General features: G+C 40.9%; 1 long non-coding RNA gene across 1 annotated transcript in view; it reads left to right on the forward strand.

Moving 5' to 3' along the window:
* The first annotated feature begins 440 nt into the window (after positions 1-440).
* Positions 441-20,325, forward strand: part of LOC308636153 — a 28,411-nt gene continuing 8,526 nt past the window's right edge. The window contains exon 1 of the long non-coding RNA XR_014019365.1: positions 441-540. This is a non-coding gene — a long non-coding RNA (uncharacterized lncRNA). The remainder of the gene's footprint in view (positions 541-20,325) is intronic.

Consider the following 20,325-nt stretch of genomic DNA (forward strand, 5'->3'; position numbering starts at 1 on the left):
TCTCTCACCCCAGATATGTTACAAGGTCTTTCAACAAAACTTTTGTTGGAAAAACACGTCCAAATTTTATTTTATTTTTTTGTCGTCTGGAACTCAGGACCTCACCCAGGCCAGGCAAGTGTTGTACCATTTAGCCGCATTCCCAGCCTTTTTTATTTTTTATCTTGAGGATTTCGCTAGGTTGACCAGCATGCCTCCGCCTTCCAAGTCGCTGGGATTACAGGCTACCATGCCCAATTAAAACAAACAAACAAACAAACAAACCTGTTTGCCTGTCTACCTAGGATCAAAGGAAGATCAATGTCTCTAAGGCACTCTAGAATGGAGCCCAAGACAGATCTTCCTAGTTTGGCTCTCTTCCCTTGAAGATTAAATTCTCATTCATTTATTTATAGAGTCAGTAACTATTTATTGAAGCTTGCGCTGGGCCAGGCAGTGGAGTAGACCCTAAGGACACAACAGAGAACAAGACACATAAGTTTCCTGCCTTAATGGAGTTTATTAGTCTGATGGGGAAGATAGAATAAACAGACAAATAAGGTATGTACAGATGGTGAGAGTGGTGCTATAGAGAAATAAGGCAACAGAGAATAACAGATGTGCATAGAGAGGGAGCTACTTTAGATGGACTGGTTATGAAAATTCCTTTGAGTAGGTGACATTTAATTTGAGAACTAATGCAGAAGGGACTGAGGTTAGAGGGAACAGTGGGAAAGATTCTTTTACTCTGGGGGACAATTCTACACTATAGCCAACAAATAAAAATAAAATATGTAAACAAAAAAATACATCAACTGTATAAAGGTTGAGTTAAAACTTAGAAATAACTGATACTCTGATACTCAGTTACAAACATTAATCAACTTTGACATTGTATCATCTTATTTTTCCTGTGGTCCTGGGGATTGAACCCAGGGCCTTGTGTACATAAAATAAGTACTCTACCAACTGAGCTATATTCCCAGCCCAATGTTGTATCTTTTCAAGCCTCCACCCCCCCTTTTTTTTTTCTCCTGTCTCAAATACATTTGCAGATGGTTGACAAGGTCTTAGCTGCTAGGCAGTGGGCCAGGAGTGCTTAATGGATACAAAGATTCTGAATGGTAAGAATTTAGAGTTATCCAAAGTACCACGGAAAGGCATTGAAGTTTTAGAGTGATATGATCTGATTTACACCATTAGAAGATAGTTTTAGCATTTATGTGGAAAATGAATGAAGTTAGATGAAGTTGGAAGAGTAGAAGGCGATATCGGTTAGGTGTTTTTGCAGGACCTGGAGAGATGGGCTCAAGATACATTTTGAGCATATGCTGATAACTTGCTGATGAATTGGATTATGAGGGCAGAGGGAAGAAAAAAGGATATAGGGATGATTTGCAGACTTCTGACTTTAATAAGTGAATAATAGTTGATCCCACTTACTGAGACTCACAAGTGGGGAGTTTATCTGGTGGAGAATTAAATGTTGAATTTTATATCCAGTGACTCCAGAGGCTGAAGCAGGAGGATTACATGTTCAGGGCCAGCATTGGCAAGTTAGTGAGAACCTCTCAAAAAATATTTTTAAAAAAGGGGGTGTTGGTGGTGCTGGGGATATAGTTTAGTAATAGAGCACCTTTGGTTTCAGTCTCTAGTACCTCCCCATTCACATATACACAAATAATTTAATTTTGCTGATGGTGAATTTGAGATGATGTTGAGACATGCAAGTGGAGCTGTTAAGGAAGCAGTTGAATGTACAAACCCAGAAGTTAGAGGAAAATCTCTGAGTCCGGGACATAATTTAAAAATTTTCTGCATTGAAGGGGTATCAACATTCAGAGATTGGAAAAAGGAGGACAAGTTCTCAATAGAGATTAAAAACCAGTATCTACTGAAGTAAGTGAGAGAAAATCAGGAGATTATGGAATCACAGAACCCTCAAAGAGGGTACTTCAAGAATAGAAAGAGGTTACCTGTGCTAAGTCCTGCAAAGCTTAGTGAAGTGTCTGCTAGATGAGCACCTCAGAGGATACTGGCAAGGACCTGCTGCCTGGGCACATAGAAGCCAATACGAGGTTTTTTGTTTGTTTATTTGTTTGAATTAGTTATACATGACAGTAGAATGCATCAATACTAGGTTATATATATATATATATATATATATATATATATATATATATATATATATATTTAGTTTTAGGTAGACAAGTTATCTTGTTTTTAATGTGGTGCTGAGAATTGAACCCAGTGCCTCATGCATGCTAGGTTAGCATTCTACCATTGAGCCACAACCCCAGCACCCCCAATACTAGGTTTTTGCAAAAAGAAAATTTTATTTCAAGGAGTTCTAAGCTCAGATTTGCCTCCTCCCCGTATTAGTTGGTATCAAGTGAACTGACAGGAAGGGAGTCGGCAGAAGCTGCTTATTGAGTGGATATCAGGAAGGGAAAGTTTTAGGGTTGTTTTGTAAGTACACAGATAGATGGTCAGTATGTCTCTTCACAGGCTGCGTGTTTCTTTTCAGGGAAGGTTATAGTCTGGGGGATTTTGAGCTTGTGATGTCAAAAGGTCATTAATTAAATGGATTGGCTTCTTTTGTATATATCCATTCTTTGACCTTGTGCATGAAAGGAAAGCACTCTTCCAACTGAGCTATATCCTCAGCCCTTTCTTTCTTTTTTTTTGGTATCAGGGATTGAACTCAGGAGTGCTTATCACAGAGTCACATCCTTGGTCCTTTTTTGTATTTTATTTAGAGACAGGGTCTCACTAAGTAGCTTAGGGCTTCATTAAATTGCTGAGGCTGGCTTTGAACTCGAGATCCTCCTGTCTCAGCTTCCTGAGCCCCTGGGATTACAGGCATGCGTCACTACACCCAGCAACGTTATGTCCACTCCTGAAAAGTGGATTTCACTCATGCTTGAGTGGACTCTGGAGGCATTTCCTGACAACTTAGCTACTTTGTTATTTAAAGAATTTATGTCTGGGTGTGTCGAGGCCTTAACCCATTTCACAGATACACACTGACTTTGGCAATCCAGTTTAGGAGAAGTATACTGCAGATCCCTCTGGTCATTCCTATCTCAAGAACCTACAATGACTGCCTTGCTACCCACATCAGACTCAAATCCCTCTGCCATTTCTCCATTGTCCTCTATCATTGACTTTGCCCCTAGTCGACTATTCATTAATTTGTTATACTGATCCATACCTATTTTCAGCTAGGCAAGTACTCAACACAGACTAACATATATTCTATTTTTTCTCTTTTTGCTACTGGGGATTGACACCAGGGGGCTTTAGCTTTACCAATGAATACACCCTCAGTTCTTTTTATTTTGAGATAGGGTCTTGCTAAATTATTGATGCTTTTGCTAAGTTGCTGAGGCTGACCTCAAACTTGCAAACCTTCTGCCTCAGCCTTCCAGGTCATTGGGATTACAGGCATGTGCCACCACACCCAACTGCCTAACTTTTATATTCTATTGCTTTCCCAGGAAACAAACCTGCCACTCCAGCAGGGTGTGGATGGGTGTCTCAGCCTCATCCCTACCTCTTTGTGCTGAGACATCCATCAAAAACAACTTCCTAGGGCTGGAGTTGTGGCTCAGTGGTAGAGTACTTGCCTGGCACATGTGAGGCACTGGGTTCAATCCTTAGCCCCACATAAAAATAAAGGCATTGTGTCCATCTACAACTAAAAAAAAAAAAAAAAATTAAAAAAGAAAGACAAAAGTAGCTACTATCCTTTCTTTTTTTTAAGTTTTATTTTTTTAATATTTATTTTTTAGTTGTAGTTGGAAACAATACCTTTATTTTATTTTATTTATTTATTTTTGTGTGGTGCTGAAAATTGTACCCAGGGCCTCGCACGTGCTGGGCAAGCGCTCTACCACTGAGCCACAACCCTAGCGCCCCCCCCCCCCACTTTCTTCCTTTCTACATATTCCTCCAGGACCCATTCTAAAGTCACATCACGGAGGCTGAGGATGTTGCTCAGTGGTAGAGCATATGCTTAACATGCACAAGGTCCCTGGTTACATAGTGTTCGTTGTTTAATCGGTTCTGCATCATTAGATTGTTTCCTATTTAAATTAGATTTTTTTTCCTATTTAAATAAGACCTAAAATGAGCACTGTGTATATTCTTAGGATAAAATTTTGAAAGTTTATTTTAGTTTTAAGACTATATAATTTAATGGCTATCATTAAAAAAAAAAGGCAAAACCAGAAAATAACAAGTGTATTATGATAAGGATATGGAGAAATTAGAACCCTTGTGCACAGTTGGTGAAAATGTAAAATGGTACAAACACTGTGGAAAACAATGTGGTAATTCCAGAAAGAAAAGAAAAGAAAAGAAAAGAAAAGAAAAGAAAAGAAAAGAAAAAAAAGACCATATAATCCAGCAGTTTCACTTCAATGTATACCCTAAAGAAGGGAAAACAGGAACTCCAACAGTTAGTTGTACACCCAAGTTCATACCAGTATTATTTGTAGTAGCTAAAAAATGGAAGCCACTCATGCTCATCAACAAATGAAGAGGTAAACAAAATATAGTACATCTTTACAGTGGAATATTATTCAGCCTTGAAAAGAAAGAAAACTCTGATATATGCTGCAACATGGATGAATCTTGAGGACACCACTGTGTACCATAGTAAATTGAGGAGTATATCTACTAGTAAAAAATTAGCTAGACACACTGATGATGTACATCTGTAATCCCAGTGGCTCAGGAGATTGGGACAGGAGGATTGCAAGTTCAAAACCAGCTCCAGCAATTTAGCAAAGACCTAAGGAACCCTGTCTCAAAAAATTAAAAAGGGCTAAGGATATGGCTCAGTGGTTCAGCACCTCTGGGTTCAATCCCTGGTACACACACACACATTATTTTTATATATATATATATATATATATATATATATATATACACACACACACACACATACACACACACACACACACACACACACACACACACACCAACAAGCCACAGACTGGGGAGAAAATATTTGCAGTTGATATATCTAATAAAGAACTATTATTCAAAAGAACTCTTAAAATTCAAGAAGAAAGTGAACACTCTGATTAAATAATGGGCAAAAGATCTGCACAGACACCTAAGCAAGGAAGATATACAGATGGCAAATAATAAGCATATGAAAAGATGATCAACATCATATGTTGTTAGGAAATCGAAGATTTAAACTACAATGAGATATCATTATACCCCTATCAGGTTAGAATGTCCAAAATCCAAAACACTGACAACATCAAATCCTGGCAAGGATATGGAATGACAGGAACTCATTTGTTGCTGTGGAAATGCAAAATGGTATAGACATTTCGGAAGACAGTTTTGCAATTTCTTACAAAACTAAATATACTCTTACCATATGATCCAGTCTTCATGTTCCTTGGTATTTACCCAAATGAATTGAAAACTTATGTCTACACAAAAACCTGCACATAGATGTTTATAGCAGCTTAATTCATAAACGCCAAAACTTGAAGACCACCAAGGATAAATAAACTGGATAAACTCTGGTGCATCCAGACCAGGGAATATTACTCAGCATTAAAAAGAAACAAGCTATCAAGCTATGAAAAGACATGGGGGAAACTTCAATGGGTATTACTAACTGAAAGAAGCCAATCTGAAAAGGCTGAGTGCTATATGATTTTTAACTATATGCCATTTTAGAAAGGGAAAAACTATGGGGACTCTTGAAAGATCAGGGGTTGTATGGGGAGAGAGGGATGAATAGGTGGAATACAGAATTTTTAGGGCAGTGGAAGACACTTTGATGTTATAATGATGGACACAGGTCATTATGTTTTCCAAAACCCATAGACTGTACACCAAACCCACCAAGAGGGAACCCCGTATGCACTTTGGGTAATCATGATGCATCAATGTGGGTTCCTCGACTGTAACAAGGGTACCACTCTAGTGGGGGGGCCATTTGGGGGGAGGCCATTTTTATGGGGCACAGTGTGTAAGTGAGCATGGGCGCTTGTCTCCTTAAACCTCAAGAAATGAATGTTTCTGAAATCTGTAAAAGATAATTTAAACAAAAATATTTTCTATTCTATTAAATACTTTTTATCAAAAGTCCTGAATGCAAACCTAAATACAACCATTAAAACAAATTCTATGTGGGTCAGATTTGGCAAAGAGAGTCACTGCAAAACACTAGACGAGTATGAAAAATACTCCCCATGTGGGAGATATTGCTAAAATATTAATTTCCAGATGGTCAAAGTTCAGTATTGACTCATTTGGAACGTGTTACAAATTGAAAGCACTGAAACTTGGAAAACCCAGAAAACTACAATTCTCATTAATTGGCTGAAATTACTAAGTAAACAAGTCATGGAATCAAATGGACTGGAGTAATGATAGAGCTCATTTTCTATCAGAGTGTGTGCTGCAGTATTTCCAGCAGGTGGGAGAAGAGAGCTATATAAGATTTAGTAACTTTTTTTTCTTCCCCAAATGAGGTATGGGGGTCCTAAAGGTATAAAACTGGAAACCACTTAGCTGACACAAAACACCCACAGTTCATAGACAAGAAACTGAGCTCCAAAGAGATTACCTGATTTTCTCAAACTCTTCATTAAAATAAATTCCTTGAAACATGTCAGGCTGTGTAAGTTTCATTTATAATTATATTACTCTCAACATGAGTATTTAATTAGACATGAAAAAAATATTGTTATGATAGAAAAGCCTTTGGAGTATTTTCAGAACTTTTCTCCCTTTTCTATTAAAACAAACAAACAAACAAACAAACAAAAAGCCCATTTGAAAGCCTTCTAATGGGAAATCCACAGAGAAAGAACACAGATGTGGGAAGCAAATTTGAATGTGACTCCTCATCCAAACAAAGCCCAGTATTTCACCTTGAATAAATTCAAGTGTTTCATTCTTTTGTAAAATGGAGCAATCGTGTGTACCTGAGAGGGTTGTTGCAAGGTTTAAATGAGATTGTGCTTGAAATGCATTCAACTCATACATAGTAGACAGTCTATAAATCTTAATTCTCTTTTCATGAACTCCAGGGCCCACACAAGAGCTGAGGTTGGGTACTTTCATTTATAATAGGACTACCAGATAAGATACAGGACACTCAGTTAAATTTTAATTTCAGATAAATCAGGAATACTTTTTTCATGTATGTCCCAAGTTTTACATGGGACAACTCATCCCAGAAATGTATTTGTGATTTGCCTGAAATTAAAATTTACCTGGGTGTCCTGTATTTGTTTGCTAACTCTGCCAACCATAATTTAAAAAACAAACAAAAAACCCAAACAAAACAACAACAACAAAAAACTCCTGATTAATTACAAAATAAAGAAACACCAAAGCAGTGTTATAAAATTTGTGGTAAAATATTTACATTTTAAAATTAGAATTACAAACCAAGAAATGCATTGTAATTTAATTGTGCCGGTCACCGAACAGTGATAGGATTTACCAGATACTTATTCATTGGACACAGTAGGAAGTGTGTGGTCCAGTGTGGGGATATATGCTTAAAGCTGTGTAACAAATGTCTTCATTGGTTTACTTTTGTTCACATGTCTTTGTGATTGTATTGTAATCTCATTTGATGAATACACACACACACACACACACACATACATATATATAATTTATTTATTTATTTATTTTTTGGTGTTTCTAGGGGATTGAACCCAGGGTCTCACAATGCTAGGCAGGTGTTGTTTCACTGAGTTACAACCCTAGTCCCAAAGATTTAAATTTTAGGCCTTTTGTGACTATAAGGGCCCAGTCAAACAGCACTGTGGACCCCCATGATAACACTTTCTGATAGAACAGTAGAGCTACTTGATTCTTTTAGCTTAGAAACATTTTCCTTGTCAAATGTGATAGGCTATTTTATGTGGTTGTACTTTATGTATTATTTATTTGTTAATGTTGGAGAAAAGGAAGAGGAAGTGAATGGTCTGAATGTAGCCAGGAGCCAGAAGGACCCAGTTTGTATGCTTCCAGGTACTGGGGGGGGGGGCTCTGCAAAATATTAATATTACCTTTTAACCCCTTTCATCAAGAATTACAGTTATTATGTTGTCATCTCATCATATCCCAAGTATGTTTTCAGGTCGTTCTGGTCAACATATGGCACCACAAACACAAGAAAGATCAGGCGAGTCCAATGAGGCTGATGGCCTCAGTGTTTGGCACTGTGCTAGAGATACAAATAAAGCCCCAGCTTAAAAAGCTACATAGATAGGACTTTATTTTTAAAATACATTTATTAAATATTGAATATATAAAAAGAATATTTACAAAATATACATAAAAATAAAGAATCTTGGATTGGGGATGACTAAGCTTGCCTGGTGGGCACGAGGCCCTGCTTCCATCCACAGCACTGAAGATAAAAAGACAGAATCATGCATGATGCAGTGAACCCTTATCACCACCACTCAGTTTAAGAAACTGAGGTGACCATCACCTCTCAAGTCACGTGGGATTCCCTCCCAGATTCTCTCTTCCTTCTCCTCTCTGAGGTAGCCATTATCCTGAATTTGTGCTTATAAATCCTTTGTTTTTCATGAATGATAGTTTATTAGTATTCCTAATATTCACATGTACACATGTGCTTAAAATTTTAATAGATATATAGCATTCTACAAAATCATATGTGAAAAATATGTGTGCAGTTTAAAAGAGAATAACAAAATGAACACAGGTGAATCTGTTGCCAGCCTAGAAAGAAAATATCACTGTTCCTGAGAAGCCCATGTGTATCTCTTCAACTGCATCTCCTTTCTACATCCCAGAGATGACTATTATCTGGGATTTTATACTGACCGTTTTTTATCTTGGTAAAATATACATGACCTAAAATTCACCATTTGAAACATTTTTAAACACACGGTTCTAAGCCATTAAGTCCATTCACATTGACATACAACTATCATCACCACCTGTCACTGGAACTTTTTCATCTTTCCTAAAGGAGATCCCATACCCATTAAACTGTTACTTCCCATTCTCCCCTGTCTCCAGTTCTGGCAACCACCATTCTACTTTCTGTCCCTGTGATTTTATTGGCTCTTGGAATCAATAAGTGAAATCAATCTCTCTCTCTCTCTCTCTCTCTCACACACACACACACACACATAAAGGGTTATATATATAAATATATCCCTTTGTGACTGGCTTATTTCACTTGTGTTCAAGGTCCATCCATGTTGTAACATATGATACTTTGAAAGACTGACTAGTATTCTATCCAAAGTATATGCCATAGTTTTTTTTTTTTTTAAGAGAGAGTGAGAGAGGAGAGAGAGAGAGAGAGAATTTTTTTTTTTTATTTTTTTTATTTTTTAGTTCTCGGCGGACACAACATCTTTGTTGGTATGTGGTGCTGAGGATCGAACCCGGGCCGCACGCATGCCAGGTGAGCGCGCTACCGCTTGAGCCACATCCCCAGCCCCCCATAGTTTGTTTATTCATCTATCAGTGAAAACTTGGGTTGCTTCTTCCTTGGTCACGGTGAAGAATGCTTCTAAGACCATGAGTATACAAATATCTGTTTGAGTCCCTACTCTCACCTCATGGGATTTCTGGATCATATGGTTATTCCATTTAATTTTTTTTTAAATAAATGATTTAATTTTAAATAAGTTGGTTGAAAATTAACAAGAGTACATATAACAAAAATTAAAAAACACTTGGATGACTGAAATTTAGGAAATGAAGGTATGGTATTTTTTTAAAAGATATTTTTGAGATACTGATGGACCTTTATTTTATTCATTTATTTATATGTGGTGCTGAGGCTCAAACCCGGTGCTTCACACATGCTAGGCAAATGCTCAACCACCGAGCCACAACCTCAGCCCGAAGGTATGGTATTTTAACTTTAAAGGATTGATGGAAGTAATATGCACAGTTTTAGAATCCATTTAATTTTTTGAAAAAATTCCTAAACCGGCTGCACCATTTTACATTTCCACCAGTCTTGCACCAGGGCTCCAATTTCTTCACATACTCACCAATATTTGATATCTTCTGTTTTTTGTTTGTTTTTCCCTTTTGCAGCACTGGGGTTAAATCCAGGGGCTCTACCACTGAGCTACATCCCCAGCCCTTATTATGTTATGTATTTATTTTTTGAGGTACTGCAGATTGAACTCAGGGGCACTCGACCCCTGAGCCACATTCCAGCTCTATTTTGTATTTTATTTAGGGACAGGGTCTCACTAGGCTGGCCTCAAACTAGCAATCTTCCTGCCTCAATACCCCAAATTGTTGGAATTACTGGTGTGTGCCACCATGCCTGGCTGATAGTGTTTTTTTCCCCCCAAGGGGGGCTCACCTGAGATTGAACTCAGGGGCACTCAACCACTGATCCACATCCCCAGCCCCCCTTTTTAAAATTTTTTTCAAGTTGTTAATGGACCTTTATTTATATATGGTGCTGAGAATTGAACCCAGTGCCTCACACATGCTAGCAAGTGCTCTACCCACTGAGCCACAACCCCAGCCCCCCCGCAACACTTTTTATGTTGCATTTTAAGACAGAGCCTCACTAAGTTGCTTACAGCCTTTCTATATGGCTCTGGACTCTCAATCCTCATGCCTCAGCATCCCGAGCCGCTGGGATTACAGGTATGCACCACAGTGCCCAGCCCTTTTTGTCTCTTAATGAAACCTTTTGATGAACAGATGTTCTTTAATGTTAATGTAATGGAACCATCTTGGTACTATTGACATTTTGTGCTGGATAATTCTTTGGTGTGTGTGTGTGTGTGTGTGTGTGTGTGTGTGTGTGTGTGTGTTGTATATGAGGGTCCTGTGCATTATGGGATGTTTAGCAGCATCCATGGTCTCTATCCAATAGATTGCAATAGCATATCTCTGCCCAAGTGTTTTTTTTTTTTTTTAATTTGTTATATGTGACAGCAGAATGCATTTCAATTCATTGTATAAAAATGGAGCACAACTTTTCATTTCTCTGATTTTACATGATTTAGAGTCACACCATATGTTCAGTCATATGTGTACCTGGGGTAATGGTGTCCATCTCATTCCACCATCTTTCCTGCCCCCATGCCTGTCTCCTCCCCTCCCTCCCCTCCCTCCCCTTTGCCCAATCAAAGTTCCTCCATTCTCCCCATACCCCCGGCCCCAATTATGGATTAGCATCCACTTATCCAAGAGAACATTCAGGTTTTGGTTTTGGGGATTGTCTGCCAAACTTTTGACAATCAAAAATACCTCTAGATAAAGTCAAATGTCCCCTGGTGGACACGGGGAGTTGCCCCTGGTTGAGAACCAGTGGTTTGTGCTTTTTTGCCTCTTTTTAAAGAAATCCTCCCCTACTCTGAGGTCATAAATATATTATTTTATTATTATCTTAAAAATGCCTTATATGGTAGTTTGATCTTTCACATTTGGGCCTCTGATTCACCTGGTACTAAATGGTGAAAAGTAGCACTCCAATTTTATTTTACTTTTCTGTATAGATACTCAAAGTCCTAGTGCTATTTATTACACAGTCCCATCTCTCCCCCTGACTCCCTCTGTTGGATAGTGTGGGGCTGTGTAGGCAGGTGTGTGTTTCTGGGCTCTCTATTCTTTTCATTGTTCTATTTTTTCTGTCCTTGCTCCACTATGACACCACCTTAATCATTGTCAGTTCTTAAGGAGGCAGATCTGGAAGGGAAGTCCAGATCTTATTTCACCTTGGCTGTTCCTAGCCGACTGTACTTTCATTAGGTTTTAAAATAAGCTTGTTGAGGGGCTGGGGCTGTAGCTAAGTGGTAGAGCACTTGCCTCGCAGGTGTGAGACCCTAGGTTCGATCCTCAGGACCACATAAAAACAAATAAGTAAATAAATAAAGATATTGTGCCCATCTACAACTAAAAAAATTTAAAAAATAAAAAATAAGCTTGTTGGGGCTGGGATGTGGCTCAAGCGGTAGCGCGCTCACCTGGCACGTGTGCGGCCCAGGTTCGATCCTCAGCACCACATACCAACAAAGATGTTGTGTCCGCCGAGAACTAAAAAATAAATATTAAAATTCTTTCTCTCTCTCTCTCTCCCTCTCTCACTCTCTCTTTAACAAACAAACAAAAAAAAAGCTTGTCAAAATTTTCACAAATTCCATGGGGATTTTGACTGGGATTATATTGAGTCTATAGATCAATTTTGGGAGAACTGACACTTTTATAAACTAGAGTCTTCAAGTCTGTGAACATAGCATAGACCTCTAATTTATTTTAGTATTTTAAATATCTTTTAATCAAGTTTTATAATTTCTCCCCATAGAGGTCTAGCACATCTTTTGTTAGATCTATTTCTGGGTACTTTGTATTTACTCTCTTAATAAAGGATCTCTCTCTCTCTCTCTCTCTCTCTCTCTCTCCAGGGTCTCACTATATTGCCTGGGTTGGCCTTGAATTCCTTGTGTAAGGACACCTTTTTTTTAGTACTGGGAATTGAACCCAGGCCAGGGGCGCTTAGCCACTGAGCCACATCCCCAGCCATTTTTTATTTAGAGACAGGGTCTTGCTAAGTTGCTTAGGGCCTTGCTAAGTTGCTGAGGCTGGCTTTGAACTTATGATCTTCCTGCCTCAGCCTCCCAGGCCTCTGGGATTGTAGACATGTGCCACTGCACCCAGTTTCTTTATTTTTTTCTTTCAGTTCTGGGGATTGAACCCAGGACCCTGTGCCTGCTAGGCAAACACTGTGCTACTGAGCTACATCCCCAGCCCTGGGTTTTATGATTTTTGACTGAACTTTTTTATATATGCATATAATTTTGGTACTTGGGATTTTACTCAGGGGCACTTTGCCACTGAGCTACATCCCAGTCATTTTTATTTTTTTTATTTTGAGTCAGGGTCACACTAAATTGCTGAGACTGGCCTTGATCTTGCAATCTTCCTTGCCTCAGCCTCCTGAGTTGTTGAGATTATAGGTATGCCCTACAGTGCCCAGCTTATTTTTTAAAACTTTATCTGGGAATTTTTTGAGGCCTGATAGGTATGTGGGTTCTTCTAGGGGAGAATTGCATTTGCTTCTTCCAGACTTCAGGTATTTAGGACATTATTATTATTATTATTATTATTTACAACGCTGGGGATTGAACCCAGGGCTTCCTTAATGCTAGGCAAATGTTCTATCACTGAGCTATAACTCCAGCCCAGGACTACTTTAAATTAAATTCTCTGCTGGAGGCTTTCCAGATTATCAAACTAATACAAATCTTGGTTATAAACAGTTTATATAGCACAATATGCTTTTGGTTACACATTTTCAGGACCTATCTTCCTTCTTCCTTCCTTTCTTCCTTTCCTTCCCCCCCCCCCCCATTTTCTTATAGTACAAGAATCAAGGCAGTCCATTTTGGTTGCAGGCCCTCCAAGTAGAGAGGTTAGATTTATTTATTTGAATCTAACAGTAAGGGTATAGCTTTGTGGTCTTATCTGTATGGGAGGGTGTCACTCAGAATCTCCATCTTGAGCAAATCCTGACTTAATATCCTGTCTTTGGAGTTTTTTAAGGTCTTGAAACCTGAAAACTAACTGGTTTGCCCATTGCTCCATTTGTCTTTCTGGGTTCCTACTGACTCTTGGTTTTGGTTGAATATTCCTTTTTTTATTATTCATGTATTTAGAAGAAGATGCTTTCAATATTTTGCCCATAATTTTTAGTTGTTTGCAGCAGAAGAGTTAGTTGGGATGCCTGGGTCAATTATACTGTCTGAAATGGCAGTCAGCTCACTTTATTTTTCAATAATATCCTTGAAGTTTCTTTAGAAAATTCTCAGGTCTATATCTGCATAGGCTTCCAAACCTTTTTACATCTCCTTATATTATTCTTCTCTTTCGATATCCTGTCCTTTAAGTATGACACATACGCAGTGAATTTTAACATGTGAAAATGATATCTTTGGCTGATGAAGAATTATGTAATGGTAGGCGGAGAAAAAGACTTCAAGGGCAGCTGAGGTCTATAGTGTTCAGAAGTTTTGGGTTTTTTTTTCCTTTCTCCTGTTGTTTTCTCTATGGCTTAAGCTTTGATTTTGAAATACTCCTAAATGGTCCTATTGTTTATTTTCCTTGTTAACATTTCTGGTAAACACAACAGTTTAATGTTTATCAAAGGAACATTTTTAAGGACAGCGTGATCACATTGGATGGCCTCCATTTCCAGCCTGTCTGGTTTTGAAGCACATAATAGAAACATTTTGAGCATCTGACTCTCCACATTTGGTCAAATATCATGCTTTATTTTCTGTGAATGCACTGATTATTGCAGCAAGAGTCAATAAAACATAGCAGAGAGGAGAGGAGACTCCACCTCACTCCTTCCATTTTTCAGCTCAAAAAGGCCTTTCTCTTCTTCTGTTTCCTAAGGCCTGGGGGAAGCTATCTCTCCTCCCTTGAAAGCAAACGTAGATGGAATTTTCCTTGTCTCTTTCTCAGTAGCATCTTCTCATAAGACTCCCTCAATCTCCATGTCCAATAGGACATCCCTTTCTCCTTTTAAAAATTTCCTTCTCCTACCTCTTGGCGCTCTCTCTCTCTCTCTCTCTCTCTCTCTCTCTCCTCTTAGATCTCTTTTAGTATATATAGTTTTAGATGTAGATGGACACAATACTCTAATTAATTTATTTATTTATATATGGTGCTAAGGATCGAACCCTGTGCCTCACCCATGCTAGGCAAGTGCTCCACCACAGACCACAACCGCAGCCCTAGGATCTCTTTTCTTTCACTTACTCCTTAAATGCCACGCTTCTCAGGGCTGTATGAGACCCTTTGCTCCTCTCCCTCCTAACACTCACAGCTACCAGTGCTCCAGACACTACTTCATGATGACTACGCACAGAGATACTTCTCCAGCTCAGCCTCTCCCATGAGCTCCAGACCTCCATATCCAACTGCCTGCTGGACTCCTCCCCCTGGGTGCCCCACAGGCTTCTCAACCCAGTGTGTTCTGAACTTTTTTTCTTCCCATCTCCCCACCTCCACCAATATCTACTTCTCTTGCTGGTTCTGTTTAAGCCATACCTGGGAATCAGACCAAACCTCTATCTATCCATCCATCCATCCATCCATCCATCCATCCATTCATTCTCCATTGCCTTACAAGGCCACTGCCTCAGTTCAGGCCCTCATCCTTTCTTGCCTAGGTCACCATATTTGCATTTTCAGAGGCTTCTCCACCTCCCACAATATTCTCCTCTAATCCACTCTCCACACTGCCTGCAAGGAACCTCCAGAGAGAATGTGCTAGAGTGGAAAGCTGATCTCTTTTTCTTGCTTAAAACTTTTCGCTGATTTAATACAGGGGGAAATTTATAATTGTCCATGGTACTGTGCCATTTTACTGCCATCCCCATCATGGCCCCTGCCTCTCCTGCACCCAACCAAGTGTTCAAGCACAGTGAATTGCTCACTGTTCTAAAGGCCCAGACTCTTGCACACTGATCTCCTGGGTTGGGAATGTCTTCTTCTTGCCACCCACCTCTCAGTCACCTCTTTCCTGTTTGTCCTTCCAAACTCTGCTCAAACATCACTTTCTCTTGAAAGCCTCCCCTGCATCCTCTCTCTTTCCTGGTCTGAATTTTTGCACATTATTTGCAAGTCATCCGAACACATTTATGTCTTGGAACGTATTTGTCAGTCGAGTGGAATTGCAGGCTCCTTGAGGGCAGCAACAACTTCCAGTTCTCTTAAGGATGTTTGGCACCTAACACAGTGCCTGTGCCAAAGGATTATTTTTTTCTTTCCTTCTTTTATTTTTGTGGGGAAGTACAGGGGATTGAATCCATAGATCTTAACCATTGAGCCACATCCCCAGGCCTTTTTTATATTTTAATTAGAGACAAGGTCTGGCTGAATTGCTTAGGACTTGCTAAATTGCTGAGGCTAACTTTGAACTTGCAATTCTCCTGCTTCAACCTCCCGAGCTCTGGGATTATAGGTGTGCGCCATTGCGCCAGGCCACAAGCATCTCGATTGACTCTTTGACCCCAAGTTGCTCTATAGATATGCTGTGTGATCTTGGGTAAGCTATTTAACCGTCTTACATTTTAGTAAAGATAATATGACCTTTATAAGGATTATGAAATAAAGGAGATAAAATGCTGTGTAGATCATAATTCACTGCTTTTCAAATGTGAAGGATATTATTTTTACCACTTTTAAGGGCTGCTTCGATTTACGTGCTTTAGTAAAAACAAGTGCTCTTGGTTTCCTGCATCTCTGGGGTCCTCTCTGCCCCACCAAACGCCCTCTGTCTCCTTGCGGTTCTACCTCCTTGCTTCTTTCTCTTCTGCCCACAAATCCCTTCTCTCCCCGTTCTAAAAGCAGGTCTTCGTCTGGCCCACTTCCCCTGGGAGCAGCGGCCTCCTCTCTTCTCCCTGTGGCTGCCAGAGCCCTTCCAAGAGTTGGCTGCCTCAGCTCTCACCACCCACCTCTGTGTTCATCCGCTCGATCTGGACCCCGCCCTCCGCTCTGCACAGCCTCAGTCAGGGTCCTTATGAGGTCTCCCCCACTGCTGCTGAGTCCCAGGCGCTTCCCCTGGCTCCCTCACTGGACGCTGGGGCATAGCCTTCCCTGCTTGAAATGCCCCTGCTTGGCTGTCCCGACCCTGAGCTGGCTGGGTTTTCCTTTTCCCTCTCCAGCAGTTACCCTCTCTTCCCATAACAGCTGGCGTTCCCAAGGCTCTGCCCCTGGCTCTCTAGTTTTTTCTCTCCCTACTTAGTGATCTCACCCACTCCCTTGGTTACCACTAGAACCTCTTTGCACACGCCTCCCTGGCTGGTCCGGCTAGTACCCCACTCCCTCCGGAGCTGTGATCCCGTGTGTCCAGCTACTGGCTGGACAGTTACTTTTGGTGGCCCTGTCCAAAGAGAAAAGCATCCTCTTACCGCCTTTCCCCACGCACCCACTTCTGCTCCTGTTTGTGTTGTTTCTATTAATGGCCCCATCATTCTCCAGTCATGGATTTGCCTAGTTCTTGTTCTCCTCCCACGTCAGTCACTTGCCAAGTCCTGTATCCGCTCATTGAAATTCCTGTGGCTCTCCACCTTGACTTCCCCCCTCCCTGCAGAAGGGCTTTGTTACCTCTCCCTAAACCACCTCCACAGCTTTTGCAGATTTTGGCTTTATTTATTCTCTCTCTCCCCCAGTGAACATTTGTTGAGCACCTACTATGTACAAGGCACTGGGAAAATAAGAAACAAATGTACTGCAGGCCCATGCCTAAGTTGTTGAGAGCCTACCCTGGCAATGACAGTGACCATAGGATGCATTCGGGGGCCTTAGCAGGTCCCCTGGTCTTTCCCTCACTCCCAATTCATGTTATCTGCTGTGCCACATGAACATTTCTGAGGCCCAGTGACAATGCCACGAGGCCCCTTTCTTGACTCTCTGCTACTGTGTAAGTCCTCTGCGTGTTTGCACATAATGCCCCAGCCAGCTTTTCCAGGGCCACCTCCAAGGCTCTCCTCTCTTCCTCTCCACCAAAGCTTGCTGTTCTCTGAAACCATTTTGCTCTTGCCCCTGAGACTTTCTTCTGATAATTCTCTCCCCACCACCACTGCCTGTCAGAGCCTAACCATGGATCCAGTTATATCAGTAAGTATAACTCTTTCCTCTGAAATTTTTCCCCCTGTCATTCCCTGATTCAATGAGCAAACTCCGCAGGAGACACAGAGACTCAACGCCACCCCCAGCAGTGCACAGTTAGCAAGTGGACTTCAAGAGCCGTCTTCACCAGCAGCAAGACTCCCAGTCCCATAGAAAGGGTCAGACAGCTCAGAGCAGTCACGGGGCATCTAAGACTCATGGAAGAACACAGATGGGACCAAAGCTAGCCACCCTCCATGAAGTTGTCACCAGTGTCTCTGTGAGCAGGAACTGTTGAATAGAACCCAGTGCAGAGACATAGGTCTGCTGGGCATGGCCAGGTAGAGAAAACTGCAGAGGGTTCTGGAAAACATTCTCCCCTGCGCCCCCTCCAGTGTGCTCCTGATCCCCGGCCCACAGTGCTGCTGCTGCCTCCCATGATGTGCTATATTTACTTCTGCTGTGCCAGTTGGTATGTTGTCTTCCAGATCCACTTTCACAGCTTCCACATCCACGATTTAACCAACCACAGACAGAAAATATTAGAAAAAAATTGTGTATACTGACATATGCAAACTTTTGTTTCTTGTCATCATTCCCTAACAATTTAATATGACAACTATTTCAGGGGGCGGGTGAACCCAGGGGCACTCTACCACTGAGCCACATCCCCAGCCCTATTTTGTATTTTATTTAGAGGCAGGTCTCACTGAGTTGCTAAGCGCCTCGCTTTTGCTGAGACTGGCTTTGAACTCACCATCCTCCTGCCTCAGCCTCCCAAGTCGCTGGGAATACAGGCGTGCAACATTGTGCCCAGCTAATATGACAACTATTTACATAGCATTTGCATTGTATTCGGTATCATAAATCACCTAGAAATGACTTAAAGTATTTGGGAGGATATGCCTAAGTTATATTCAAATACTGCACCATCTTATTTAAGGGACTTTGGCATCCTCAGATTTTGGTATCTGTCAGGATTCTAGAACCAATTCTGCATCAAGGGACAATTATATTTTGTTTTTTTCTCCTCAACCTGACTCCCAAGTTCCTTAGGACAGAGACCACAAGCCCTGCAACCAGAGAGAGATTATCAGCATTTGTGGACTTGAATGCAGTGAGACTCCTTCTGGGATAGAGGGATACATGGCAGGAACCATGGCCCAGACTTGGTGCTGTCCAGGGTGACTCACAGGGTGGTTTACAACACATGACAGCCAACAATGTAACAAGTTCTTCCTGAGCAAGCTCAACTGGAAAGAACTGGCTAGATGAGGTCTTACAGCAGGTTTCCTTTCTGGATTGGTTGGTGTCACTCAGGGTAGGTTGGTGTTACACAGAATAATATGCAGAAGGGGGTAGTTCTATGCACCCAGGGACAGGGCCTGGCAATGTGGGGCTCCCAGATGGGCGTTCCTGGACTTAGCAGACAATAACTATGCCCTCTCCACAGTGTGCTAAAATGCTACAGCAAGTCAGGGAAATGCTTTATTCCCTTTGGAGGTGCTATAAATCTTGTAATGTTTCTATCTCAAAGAACAACAAGATATTTTCTTGGTAATCTTTCACCTAGAGTCATAATTTTGAGAGATTTAAGAGCATTCTTATCTCTTAGAGATACATACTGAACTATTCACAGATGAAATGACACCATGCCTAACGTGTGTCATGATGACCCGATAGGGGAGAACTGGTAGGGGTGGAGAGGGGACAAGAACAGCCCTAAGTTGGTGATTACTGTAACTTGGCTTCAGATACATGGCAATTTATGGTGATAGCTGGTGGTACTTGTGTGTATGATTGAAATTTTCCATATTAAAAGTTTTGTTTTATTTTTTCAAGCACAGATTTTAGAGCAGGATTTGAATTCCTTCTCTCTCTCTTTTTTTTTTTTTTTTTTTTTTGGTCTGGATGACCTTGTTATGTAACTAGTTTAAACTTTAATAATTCCTGGCTCACTACTTCGTTGCAGTGTATAAAGTCCTCAGGGCCAGGCCTGGATATGGTTGGCAGTCAATAATGCGGCTGTGACTTTACCTAGCCTGATCATGCTGGTTATACTAACTCTTAGGATCAACTTGCTATCATGGTTACCAGCGAGTGGGTGACCGGCCTGCAGTCTTGACCAGTTACAGGGCCTGCCACACTTTGGGTAGATGAAATAAAACAGAGGGTCAGATTACAAACTTAAGGCTCTTTATTAAAACTCTTGGAGGATATTTTATTATTTTTGATGGGGAAATGGAGGTAAGAGGAGGGAAGGGGCAATGGTAGGATTTGGAGATGCCACTTGTCTGGGCTGTAATTGTTCCCGGGTTCAAGGTTCTGTTGTCATTGCAAGGCTGTGCTTGAGGTGGGGAGGGCAGAGCAGGAAACTAGACCCTTGGAGTATAAGCAGATCCTGGAAATCCCTCAATGGCAGATCCCTCCTGTTGTCTGTCCTGGCCACCCACCACTTAGCAAGGAGCCTGCATGGCCCAGGCTGTCCTAGGACACAGGATTCTGTCTACCTGGGCATATTTTCAGGCTCCAGCTGGTAAGGCAGCCCTACCAATTGTTGCAGAGGAGCAAGTGCTGGAAGAAGAGTGAGTGAGATCACAGGGAATTCATTAGCATCCCAGATTCATCTTTTCCTTTCTAGGCCTTCTTTCTACCTCCCCCACACCCTCCTCAGCAATTTTTTTCCCCTTTAGAGTAGCTGAGGGAATC

The sequence above is a fragment of the Spermophilus citellus genome (assembly GCF_964194105.1).
Source record: "Spermophilus citellus genome assembly, chromosome: 17".
Classification (NCBI taxonomy): Eukaryota; Metazoa; Chordata; class Mammalia; order Rodentia; family Sciuridae; genus Spermophilus; species Spermophilus citellus.